The sequence below is a fragment of the Coregonus clupeaformis genome, chromosome 15 (genome assembly GCF_020615455.1).
Source record: "Coregonus clupeaformis isolate EN_2021a chromosome 15, ASM2061545v1, whole genome shotgun sequence".
Taxonomy (NCBI): Eukaryota; Metazoa; Chordata; class Actinopteri; order Salmoniformes; family Salmonidae; genus Coregonus; species Coregonus clupeaformis.
In genome coordinates, this window is record NC_059206.1 from 56,758,739 (window position 1) to 56,772,361 (window position 13,623).

At 43.0% G+C, this 13,623-nt stretch overlaps 1 non-coding gene across 1 annotated transcript; it reads right to left on the reverse strand.

Moving 5' to 3' along the window:
• Window positions 1-8,268: 8,268 nt before the first annotated feature.
• trnaa-ggc lies at window positions 8,269-8,344 on the reverse strand. Its single transcript has one exon. It is a non-coding gene; the product is annotated as a tRNA-Ala (tRNA).
• Window positions 8,345-13,623: the final 5,279 nt, after the last annotated feature.

Here is a 13,623-nt window from a genome sequence, read left to right on the forward strand (position 1 = left end):
ACGAGAAGAGCCTTTCTGATGTCTTGTAACGACTCTCCATGGCACCTGCACACAGAACACACAAGAATGACTGCCCGTGTGGCCGTTTACCGCATATAAATATTTGACCGATTTGTAAATCAATAATTTGAACTGAATTTGCTTATTATTATTATTATTATTATTATTTTTAAATCATAGTGAAATAATTTCAGCATTCCAATTGTATTTTTATTTCAGTATTTATTTTTGTCTCAGTAATGGGGCCGAATTTGGCCCGTGGGACACCTATAGCCTTTGACTGCAATTGAGAGAGGGAGATTGTAATGTTTGTAGTGGAGCGCAGCCACCTGCCTTCTCAGTTCTGGCTAGCTACACTTTAGATTGCGCAAACATGGACAAATTGAGGGCAATGTTGGTAATTGAATGGAATAGATTTCATTTGAAGATTATTATGCAGTCCCGTGTTGCTCAGTTGGTAGAGCATGACGCTTCAACGCCAGTTGTGGATTCGATTCCTACAGGGGACCAGTATGAAAGTATGAAAATGTATGCACTCAGTACTGTATGTCGCTCTGGATAAGAGCGTCTGATAAATTACTTTTTTTTTTATATGTAAAATTATAGAAATACAACAAGTTTAACCTTACAATTATTCTAAAGTATCTGCATGTTCATTCAGACAGACTTAACCTGAGGCCACACTTTTGCAGAGAGTAAACTTCTCCCAATCTCTATTTGAAGCGGATCTACTCTTTATCTATGTGTGTTGCTGAGAGAGCTGCTCTGCCTCTATGTGCCGAATGTTGCCATGTAAGAGAGATTGATAGTGTGGTGCGTGCCTGGGGAGAACACCATGTTACACTTCATGACTCATAACTACAGCTCTCTCAAATCAGGAGAGGCAGCCAAGTAAACAATTCAGCCTATTTCAAGAGGCCTCAGCAAGCATCCGTCAACAGCCATGGTCATCAAGATTTAAAATAGCCTAACATTGGATGCACTGGATATTTGCTTGGCTATTTAAATCTTGATGACCCACACAACAGTTTAAGGAAGTGTATCATTCTGAGTCGGTTATAGACAAACAGATTGCCTTAACCAAAATATAATGTTGTATGAAGAATATTAATTGCATCATGTTTTTTATTTTGTATTATTATTTGTTAGAAACTAAGTGTCCCGTTTGGTGCTACTAACCCTTCAGTGTGGAGGGTAGCAGAGTCAGGTGCAGCAGCAGGACAAATGAGCAACAGCATAATCACCAAAATCGCAAAATACATTTTGGAGAGACAGTCAGGTTGGCCACTTTGCAACTTCAGATCTAGAAAATCAAATAGTCAAAATATGTTGTTTCGTTGCAATAAATGAATCTGAATCTGACTCTAAATCTGCAATGGAAGAAGAGTTAGTTAGGTGTTCTTCAGTTGGTGAAGGAGGAGGCTGTACTGGTCCGACTGATAATGATGCTCTGCTCTGGCAGTGGCCTGGGTATCCAATGGAGGCTCACACTGGGGCAGGAAGTGTGAAGCTATTGTTTGTAGTGGCATGGGAACCTAGGCTTTATCTCTTCATACACCATGTTGTCCTTGGAATACTTTACATTGTTTTCATGTCCTGCAAGTGTGAAATGGTACAAGGAGGGGTGATAGAGAAGGAGCCTAGAGAGAAAGAAGGAGAGGGAGGGGAAGAGAGAGACAGAGAGAGAGAGAGAGCGAGAGGGAGAGAGAGAGAGAATACGGCGTATCTGTAGACACTCCTCCGTCACACCTTCATTTCTTAGATCTCTACCCAAATGAATAGCAGGTGAATAACGTTCCATTTACGTGCACTTAACTCGGGTTGGAATCGGGGCCTTACAGTTTATTCAAATTCCTGTTCCATTCCATTAGTTATATTCATCAGAAAATGACCCTAGACCTCAGCCTGCAGTTGTGTCTTCAGGGTTTTGTAACACTCTTGGCTAGAACCATATGCAGCTTATTCCCAGACATTCTTCTACTAAGAAAGTAATAAATGTCTTGTAAACAGTTTCACAAAAGACCAAACCCAGTCCAAACCCAGTCCAAGGCTAGATGCACTATAATCAGAGAAAGGCAAGCATGGTTCACCAAACCTCTTCCATTGCACAACACATTTCTGTAAAGGGGAAGTTTACCTAAAATCTCAAATGTCCCAAGTGATTCAATACATTGGAACTAATTAGGTGGAGTTTGCCTTCTCCCCCGGTCTCCCTACAGTCTAGAACTGGAAAGCTGCAAAAACGGGTCGCGTGACTTGTGACTGATTTGTGCACTCTGTTGTCAGTCAAAGAGCAATTGAGAAATCTGCGAAATGTGGACAAATTCTTTGTTTTATGGAAAGCGTACGGACGAATTAACTATTTATATCAAAAGTACTATTGGTTTTGAGTCAGGAAATGTGTACTTTTCCATCTAAAACGATTGTGATTATTTTATATCATAATTTTATGTGGCTGATTGCAACAACAGCGGACATAGGTAACAACTTTGCATGTGCGCTCTCGTGGGGGAATCCCTACATAAAAACTGCACATTAGGCCCTTATTCACAATCACAGATGCAAAAAAAATTTGAGGGAGAAGTGAAGACAGTAGCCTAGCGTTACAGATTAGTGGTCCTTTGTAGCTCAGTTGTCAGACTGGATGGGTCAGACCAAGGCGCAGCGTGAAATGCATACATGTTTATTATATAAACTAAACACACCAACAAAACAACGTAACGTGAAGTCCTCAGGCTAAACACAATACAAGCCTATATACGGAACAAGATCCCACAACTAATGATTGCAAACAGGCTACTTAAGTATGATCCCCAATCAGAGACAACGAGCGACAGCTGCCTCTGATTGGGAATCACACCCGGCCAAACATAGAAACACAATACCTAGAATGTAAACATAGAAATAATAACATATCTCCACACCCTGACTCAACATACAAGAGTTCCATAAGTCAGGGCGTGACAGTACCCCCCCCCCAAAGGTGCGGACTCCGACCGCACAAACCTGACATAACAGGGTAGGGTCCAGGTGGGCATTCCGCCTCGGAGGCGGATTCGGCTCCGGGCGTGACCACCTCATTCTCTCAGCCTCCCCGTTGCACCCCTGGTATGGTCTGGACCTCGGCGCGCTGCTTCCCCTCTCCTTCCTCCCACGATGCACCAAGCCCTGTCTGGACCCTGGTGTGGGAGACCCCGAACCTGGAGAGGGGCTGACGTCTGGGCCTGGATCGGCAATCCTCCCGCGATGCACCAAGCCCTGTCTGGGCCCTGGTGTCGGAGACCCCGAACCTGGAGAGGGGCTGACGTCTGGATCTGGACTGGAGCCGCTGACCGGAGCTGGACTGGGCACCGGTGGAGCGGACTGCTCTGGCCCCGGAGTGGAGCTGCTGACCGGAGCTGGACTAGACCCCCGTGGAGCGGACTGCTCTGGTTCCGGAGTCGATCCGCTGACCGGAGCTGGACTTGCACCACTGGTCTGGTGCGAGGAGCAGAAACGGGCCGGGCCGGACTGGAGACACGCACCACAGGTCTGGTGCGAGGAGCAGGAACGGGCCGGGCTGGACTGGGAACACGCACCACTGGTCTGGTGCGAGGAGCAGGAACAGGCCGGGCCGGACTGGGGACACACACCACTGGCTTGGTGCGAGGAACAGGAACAGGCCGGGCCGGACTGGGAACATGCACCACTGGTCTGGTGCGAGGAGCAGGAACGGGCCGGGCCGGACTGGCGACACGCACCACTGGCTTGGTGCGGGGAGCAGGCACTGGCCGTACCGGACTGGGAACACGCACCACTGGCCTGGTGCGAGGAACAGGAACGGGCCGGGCCGGACTGGGAACACACACCACTGGTCTGGTGCGAGGAGCAGGATATACTGGACCGTGGAGGCGCACTGGAGACCAGGAGCGTTGAGCCGGCACAACCCGTCCTGGCTGGATGCCTACTTTCGCACGACACGTGCGGGGTGCTGGCACAGAACGCACTGGGCTGTGCATGCGCACTGGCGATACAGTGCATATCTCTGCATACATGGGTTCCTCAATTAACCCACGCTTCTTATGTTGCCTGACCAGCTCCTCTCTCCGTGCATCTACTTCCTCCTTCTCCCTACGAGCCTCCTGCAGTGCCTCCTCTTGAATGGAGCTCTCCCGCTCTATTCTCGCTATGAGCCCCCGTAATGTGGTGGCCTCCTCTCTTACACTGCAGATCCGATCCTTCTCTCTCTCTCGGCAATCCTCCTCCAGTGAGGACTCCTCTGGGAGCCCCCACGAGTTAGGGAACAGAAACTCATCGTCGTCTTCCTCCGACTCCTCAATATAAAACTGTTCCCACTCTTGTTCCCATGGTCGTAGGGACTCAACCTGGAAACCCACCGGGTGCAGTGGTCGGGGCTCTTCTCTCTCACTCCCCGACCACCCCTTTAGCCCTCCCAAATGTTTTTCTTGGGGCTGCCTCTCGGGCTTCCTCCTCGGCCGGCGCCTTCTGTGTTGCCGTTGCTCCTCTCCTGCCTGGGCTTCCTCCTTCGCCCAGGGTCCTTTCCCCACAAATATCTCCTCCCAAGACCAAATCTTCCCCACCTGTGTCCAGGGTGTTTGCTCCTGGGCACGCTGATTGGTCCGTGTTTGCTGGGATCTTCTGTCACGGACGTTGAAGGACGGGTCAGACCAAGGCGCAGCGTGAAATGCATACATGTTTATTATATAAACTAAACACACGAACAAAACAACGTAACGTGAAGTCCTCAGGCTAAACACAATACAAGCCTATACACGGAACAAGATCCCACAACTAATGATTGCAAACAGGCTACGTAAGTATGATCCCCAATCAGAGACAACGAGCGACAGCTGCCTCTGATTGGGAATCACAAACGGCCAAACATAGAAACACAATACCTAGAATGTAAACATATAAATAATAACATAGATCTCCACATCCTGACTCAACATACAAGAGTTCCGTAAGTCAGGGCGTGACAAGTTGGTAGAGCATAGAGCTTGTAACACCAGGGTAGTGGGTTCGATTCTCAGGACAGCATGCATGCATGACTGTAAGTCGCTTTGGATAAACGCGTCTGCTAAATGGCATCTATTACAGTGGGGAAAAAAAGTATTTAGTCAGCCACCAATTGTGCAAGTTCTCCCACTTAAAAAGATGAGAGAGGCCTGTAATTTTCATCATAGGTACACGTCAACTATGACAGACAAAATGAGAAAAAATAATCCAGAAAATTACATTGTAGGATTTTTAATGAATTTATTTGCAAATTATGGTGGAAAATAAGTATTTGGTCAATAACAAAAGTTTCTCAATACTTTGTTATATACCCTTTGTTGGCAATGACACAGGTCAAACGTTTTCTGTAAGTCTTCACAAGGTTTTCACACACTGTTGCTGGCCCAATTTTGGCCCATTCCTCCATGCAGATCTCCTCTAGAGCAGTGATGTTTTGGGGCTGTCGCTGGGCAACACGGACTTTCAACTCCCTCCAAAGATTTTCTATGGGGTTGAGATCTGGAGACTGGCTAGGCCACTCCAGGACCTTGAAATGCTTCTTACGAAGCCACTCCTTCGTTGCCCGGGCGGTGTGTTTGGGATCATTGTCAGGCTGAAAGACCCAGCCACGTTTCATCTTCAATGCCCTTGCTGATGGAAGGAGGTTTTCACTTAAAAATTCACGATACATGGCCCCATTCATTCTTTCCTTTACACGGATCAGTCGTCCTGGTCCCTTTGCAGAAAAACAGCCCCAAAGCATGATGTTTCCACCCCCCATGCTTCACAGTAGGTATGGTGTTCTTTGGATGCAACTCAGCATTCTTTGTCCTCCAAACACGACGAGTTGAGTTTTTACCAAAAAGTTATATTTTGGTTTCATCTGACCATATGACATTCTCCCAATCCTCTTCTGGATCATCCAAATGCACTCTAGCACACTTCAGACGGGCCTGGACATGTACTGGCTTAAGCAGGGGGACACGTCTGGCGCAGCAGGATTTGAGTCCCTGGCGGCGTAGTGTGTTACTGATGGTAGGCTTTGTTACTTTGGTCCCAGCTCTCTGCAGGTCATTCACTAGGTCCCCCCGTGTGGTTCTGGGATTTTTGCTCACCGTTCTTGTGATCATTTTGACCCCACGGGGTGAGATCTTGCGTGGAGCCTCAGATCGAGGGAGATTATCAGTGGTCTTGTATGTCTTCCATTTCCTAATAATTGCTCCCACAGTTGATTTCTTCAAACCAAGCTGCTTACCTATTGCAGATTCAGTCTTCCCAGCCTGTTGCAGGTCTACAATTTTGTTTCTGGTGTCCTTTGACAGCTCTTTGGTCTTGGCCATAGTGGAGTTTGGAGTGTGACTGTTTGAGGTTGTGGACAGGTGTCTTTTATACTGATAACAAGTTGAAACAGGTGCCATTAATACAGGTAACGAGTGGAGGACAGAGGAGCCTCTTAAAGAAGAAGTTACAGGTCTGTGAGAGCCAGAAATCTTGCTTGTTTGTAGGTGACCAAATACTTATTTTCCACCATAATTTGCAAATAAATTCATAAAAAATCCTACAATGTGATTTTCTGGATTTTGTTTTCTAAATTTGTCTGTCATAGTTGACGTGTACCTATGATGAAAATTACAGGCCTCTCTCATCTTTTTAAGTGGGAGAACTTGCACAATTGGTGGCTGACTAAATACTTTTTTTCCCCACTGTATATGAAGTAAACAACAACCTACAAACATGTCTGATGACAAAATACTTGCTAGTGATGAAGAAAACTACTGGAGGGGCGTCAATGTTTATAATATGTAATACATTTTTTATGACCATGGGGCTAAAGGTAATTCTATTGTTAGGATACTCATGGCCACTATCTTCAGGGGGAGGTGGGGGTTACGAATACACAATAGACCAGACTACATGAAACCAAATAGGCCTACCCCAGGTGGTTCCTCCGGACATAGTATTTCACGCAAGGCTATACAGTTATTAAAAGCATGAAATGTTGCCATGCAAATAAACCATGGTTAGCCAACACATCAGACATGGGAGATTATGATTATGAAAAAAAGCGAGTAGACCTGATCCTAAGTAATTAAAATGTAACAAGACCTTTAATTTATATTCTGGCTATTCTGCAATGTAAGATGACACATTTACTGTCTATTACAATGTAAGGTGACAAAATTATTATTGACACTATTATCTATCTCCTCAACATATGCTAACCGGTAGAGCACCTAGGCTACAACACAATAAGATAAACTCGAACTGCAATGATTAGTTTACACACCTCCACACGCTCGCTTTGATGCTTTCTATTCTCAAACCGCCTCTGTATTTTGGCACGTCACCAGATCCAATCTATGTGAATACAGAAGGTACAGCTGTGTCTTTGAGTTTTCTTCTGTGTTTTGTTCCCATCATCGTCGATGAAGTGCTTACTACACACATTTAGATTTGCAAGATTGTCTGTAGGAGTCTTTACATCGTATTTCCTGTTTTTATTGCTAATTGCGATCTTCTGCATCTGTCTGTATCTTTCAACGGAAAACAGTGAAATATTGCGAAAACCAAATCCAAACTTCAAAAGTTTGGATTTGAAATCAAACAATGTAAAGTACAGACTGTCAGCTTTAATTTGAGGGTATTTTCATCCATATTGGGTGAACCGTTTAGACATTACAGCACTTTTTGTACATAGTCCCTCCATTTTAGGGGAGCAAAAGTATTGGGACAAATGAACTTATATGTATTAAAGTAGTAAAAAGTTAAGTATACATCAAGCTTGTGACTAATAATAAATTAATGGTAAATAATGTATTGTGTCATTTTGGAGTCACCTTTATTGTAAATAAGAATAGAATATGTTTCTAAACACTTATACATGAATGTGGATGCTACCATGATTAGGGAGGCCAGTATGAAAAATGTATGCACTCACTAACTGTAAGTCGCTCTGGATAAGAGTGTCTGCTAAATGACTAAAATGTAAATTACAGATAATCCTGAATGAATCGTGAATAATGATGAGTGAGAAAGTTACAAACGCACAAATATCATACCCCCCCCCAAAAAAAATGCTAACTTCCCATGTTATCGTAATGGTGAAAGGTTAAGCATGTCTTGGGGTATGATATTTGTACGTCTGTGACTATCTCACTCATCATTATTCACAATTCATTCAGGATTATCTGTAATTTACATTTTAGTCATTTAGCAGACACTCTTATCCAGAGCGACTTACAGTTAGTGAGTGCATACATTTTTTCATTCTGGCCTCCCGTGGAAATCGAACCCACAACCCTGGCGTTGCCAGTGCCATGCTCTACCAACTGAGCTACAGGAGGCCCACTGATGGTAACATCCACATTAATGTAGAAGTGTTTAAAAACATATTATATTCTTATTTACAATACAAGTGACTCCAAAATGACACTACATTATTTAGCATTCATTTCTAAATAATCTGAAACACAGCCAAAACAAAGAGAAAATGCATCCAACTAAATTGTAGAGTCACAAGCTTGATGTAGTCATTGTGTGCTATGACTATGGGACCAAATACTTAACTTTTTAGTATCACTATGTGCAGTCATAGGCTCCGACAAAGTACTGGCAGTGTCAGAAATGTTGAGCCTTTATCGTGTAGTGTGGCTGGTGTTACGAGACGATACCGGTGACTGACCAATAGGAACACGGCCGGCACTGAGTATGCACACAATTATACGATTATTGTGAATAGTCACATTAATATAACAGTTTGATTTAAACGTTTACATGCTGATGCAAGAAGAACGATTTCCTTAATAATCTTGTTACATGACACATCTGAAATCAGGCTAACTGATGGTATTTTGATAAATGCACAAAATCGGCAATCAAAGCGACCATGTTATTTTTGGGAAGCCTATTTGATTCTGAATTCGGACATAAAGTTTGTGTTTGAAAACTATTTCTAAGATGCATACTTTCCATTTTTCCAAACTCACTTAATTTGTGGATAAGCATAGAGGGAGGCTTGCGCTGCTGGCACTGGCACATGCGCAGTTCAAATACACCATTGCAGTTGATGTAGCCTACGTCGGCTGACATAGCTTCGAAAGCCAATCGCAGAATGTGACTACAAAACTGAAGCAAATCGTACAATCTGACCAGGTTGATATCAAAGATATGAATTTGTTAACATCGCACAGTGTGACATGTAATACTCGTAAAAGACTGAATCCGATGTATAGTGTGGGAAGGAAGGCCTTTAGTGATCTACTGTAGCATTGAATAAATACTGAAAGAAGTAGGGCTGGGAATTGCCAGGGACCTCAGGATACAATATTATCACGATACTTATGTGCCGATACGATATGTATTGCGATTCTCATGATTCTATATGTATTGTGATTCAATACTGCAATTTTATTGTGATTTGATCGTCCAAACATATTGCTCTCTATATGACTGCGGCAGAGAGACAAGAGAGAGCATGAGAAAATGAGTTTTGATCAGTCATGGAAATAAAAGTGCTGAAAACATGTTGGCTCACTATATAAAAAGAAGATGGAGAACAAGCGATATAATTAAAAATACCAGAGCTTTGGAGCAGGTACAGCCGACTAGCGCTAGTTGAAGCTACCTAGCTAAAAAAAACTAGGTAACTATTTTTTTGCTAGATAGCTTCAGCTAGGACAATGACCCAAGCCTGTGTGCCTCGGGTCATTGTCCTGTTGAAAGGTGAACCTTCACCCGAGTCTGAGGTCCTGAGCGCTCTGGAGCAGATTTTCATCAAGGATCTCTCTGTACTTTGCTCCGTTCATCTTTCCCTCGATCCTGACTAGTCTCCCAGTCCCTGCCGCTGAAAAAAATCCCCACAGCATGATGTTGCCACCAACATGCTTCACCATAGGGATGGTGCCAGGTTTCCTCCAGACGTGACGCTTGGCATTCAGGCCAAAGAGTTCAATCTTGGTTTCATCAGACCAAAGGCTGTCATGTGCCTTTTACTGAGGAGTGTCTTCCGTCTGGCCACTCTCCCATAAAGGCCTGATTGGTGGTCCCACAGTTGACGGTGCATGTCAGAGCAAAAACAGCGCATTGAAGATCCCCAAGAATACAGTGGCCTCCATCATTCTTAAATGGAAGAAGTTTAGAACCACCAAGACTCTTCCTAGAGCTGGCCGCCCGGCCAAACTGAGCAATCAGGGGAGAAGGGCCTTGATCAGGGAGGTGACCAATAACCTGATGGTCACTCTGACAGAGCTCTAGAGTTCCTCTGTGGAGATGGGAGAACCTTCCAGAAGGACAACCATCTCTGCAGCACTCCACCAGTCAGGCCTTTATGGTAGAGTGGCCAGATGGAAGCCACTCCTCAGTAAAAGGCACATGACAGCCCACTTGGAGTTTGCCAAAAGGCACCTAAAGGACTCTGACCATGAGAAACAAGATTCTCTGGACTAATGAAACCAAGATTGAACTCTTTAGCCTGAATGCCAAGCGTCACGTCTGGAGGAAACCTGGCACCATCCCTACGGTGAAGCATGGGGGTGGCAGAATCATGCTGTGGGGATGTTATTCAGCAGCAGGGACTGGGAGACTAGTAAGGATCGAGGGAAAGATGAACGGAGCAAAGCACAGTGAGATCCTTGATGAAAACCTGCTCCAGAGCGCTCAGGACCTCAGACTGGGGCGAAGGTTCACATTCCAACAGGACAACAACCCTAAGCACACAGCCAAGACAATGCAGGAGTGGCTTCAGGACAAGTCTCTGAATGTCCTTGAGTGGCCCAGCCAGAGCCTGGAGTTGAACCCGATGGAACATCTCTGGAGAGACCTGAAAATAGCTGTGCAGCAAAGCTCCCCATCCAACCTGACAGAGCCTGAGAGGATCTGCAAAGAAGAATGGGAGAAACTCCCCAAATACAGCTGTGCCAAGCTTGTAGCGTCATACCCAAGAAGACTCGAGGCTGTAATCACTGCCAAAGGTGCTTCAACAGAGTAAAGGGTCTGAATACTTACGTAAATATGATATTTCAGTTTTTTATTTGTAATTAAGTAGCAAACATTTCTAAAAATATTTTTTTACTTTGTCATTGTGGGGTATTGTGTGTAGATTGAAGAGGAAAAAAATCAATTTAATCAATTTTAGAATAAGGCTGTAATGTTACAAAATGTGGAAAAAGTCAAGGGGTCTGAATACTTTCCAGGCGTGTGCCTTTCCAAATCATATCCAATCAATTGAATTTACCACAGGTGGACTCCAATCAAGTTGTAGAAACATCTCAAGGATGATCAATGGAAACAGGATGCACCTGAGCTAAATTTCGAGTCTCATAGCAAGGGTCTGAATACTTATGTAAATAAGGTATTTCTGTTTTTTTATTTTTAATACATTTGCACACAAAAAATGAAAACCTGTTTTTGCTTAGTCATTATGGGTATTGTGTGTAGATTGATGAGGAAAACAATTTATTTAATCCATTTTAGAATAAGGCTGTAACGTAACAAAATGTGGAAGGGGTCTGAATACTTTCAGAATGCACTGTATGCCACACCTGTCAGGTGGATGGATTATCTTGGCAAAGGAATAAGCTTTTTCTGAGTATGGAACATTTCTGGGATCTTTTATTTCCGCTCATGAATCATGGTGTGTAGATGGGTGAGAGAAAAAATCGATTTAATCAATTTTGAATTCAGGCTGTAAAACAACAAAATGTGAAATAAGTCAAGGGGTGTGGATACTTTCTGCTATATGTTTTTGTTTGTTTTTCAGTTTTTTTATTTGCTGTGCTTGTAAAATTGAATTATTGACCGTCACATGAAATATTTCTTACACAATACTCCATAATGACAAAATGAAAACATGTTTTTAGATTTTTTTTGTGCAAATGTATTGAAAATGAAATACAGAAATATCTCATAAGTATTCACCCCCCTGAGTCAATACTTTGTAGAAGCACCTATGGCAGCGATTACAGCTGTGAGTCTTTAAGAGCTTTCCACACTTGGATTGTGCAACATTTGCCCATTATTCTTTCAAAAATTATTCAAGCTCTGTCAAATTGGTTGTTGATCATTGCTCGACAACCATTTTCAGGTCTTGCCATAGATTTTCAAGTAGATTTAAGTCAAAACTGTAACTCTGCCACTCAGGAACATTCACTGTCTTCTTGGTAAGCAACTCCAGTGTAGATGTGGCCTTGTGTTTTAGGTTATTTTCCAGCTGAAAGGCGAATTCATCTCCCAGTGTCTGGTGGAATGCAGACTGAGCCAGGTTTTCCTCTAGGATTTTGCTTGTGCTTAGCTTCATTCCGTTTCTTTTTTATCCTGAAAAACTCCCCAGTCCTTAACGATTACAAGCATAACCATAACATGATGCAGCCCCAGTATGCTTGAAAATATGGAGAGTGGTACTCCGTAATGTGTTGTATTGGATTTGCCCTAAAAATGACACTTTGTATTCAGGACAAAAAGTGAATTGCTTTGCCACATTCTTAGCAGTATTACTTTAGTGCCATGCATGTTTTGGAATATTTGTATTATAACTGTTTTAAAGTCGCCATTGGCCTCATGGTGAAATCCCTGAGCGGTTTCCGTCCTCTCCGGCAACTGTATCCTTGTTGTGACTGGGTGTATTGATAAACCATCCAATGTGTAATTAATAACTTCACCATGTTCAAAGGGATATTCAATGTCTGCTTTTTTTTTTTTTTTTTACATATCTACCAATAGGTGCCCTTTGCGAGGCTTTGGAAAACCTCCCTGGTCTTTGTGGTTGAATCTGTGTTTGAAATTCACTGCTCGACTGAGGGACCTTACAGATCATTGTATGTGTGGGATACAGAGATGAGGTAGTCATTCAAAAGTCATGTTAAACACCGTTATTGCACATAGAGTGAGTCCATGCAACTTATTACGTGACTTGTTAAGCACATTTTTACTCCTGAACTTATTTAGGCTTTCCATAACAAAGGGGTTGAATACTTATTCACTCAAGACATTTCAGCTTTTCATTTTTTATTAATTTCAAAACATTTCTAAAAACCTAATTCCAATTTGACATTATGGGGTATTGTGTGTAGGCCAGCGAGAAGAAATCTCAATTTAATAAATTTTAAATTCAGGCTGTAACACAACAAAATGTGGGGTGTGAATACTTTCTGAAGGCACATCGCACATACTGTATGTATTATACCATACAATACAATAACAGCTGCATATAATTATACCAACAAACCATTCTAGATGTTACCTCAAATCACACACCATACACACAACCATGATCACATGTTTATAATGACTTGATGTATTCTATCCAGGGATCCCAAGTCTTATGAAAGGACTGTGCACTACCTCGCATGTCATATGTACTTTTTTCTAGTGGCATACAAGAACTGACCTCATTAATCCATTGAGTGATATTGGGAGGATCCTCATGGTTCCACTTACAAGTTACAGTATACAGTACATATTTCGGCCTACACTACAAATTGAACAACATTTTTAACACATCTGATTAGTATATAATTCAATGACAATAACCTAATAATTTCGATCTGATTACACTCATAAAATCAACGAAGTCTCTATTAAATTATTAATTTTGTCTATTTCTCTGTGCTTTGATTGGTGGAGAAAAAC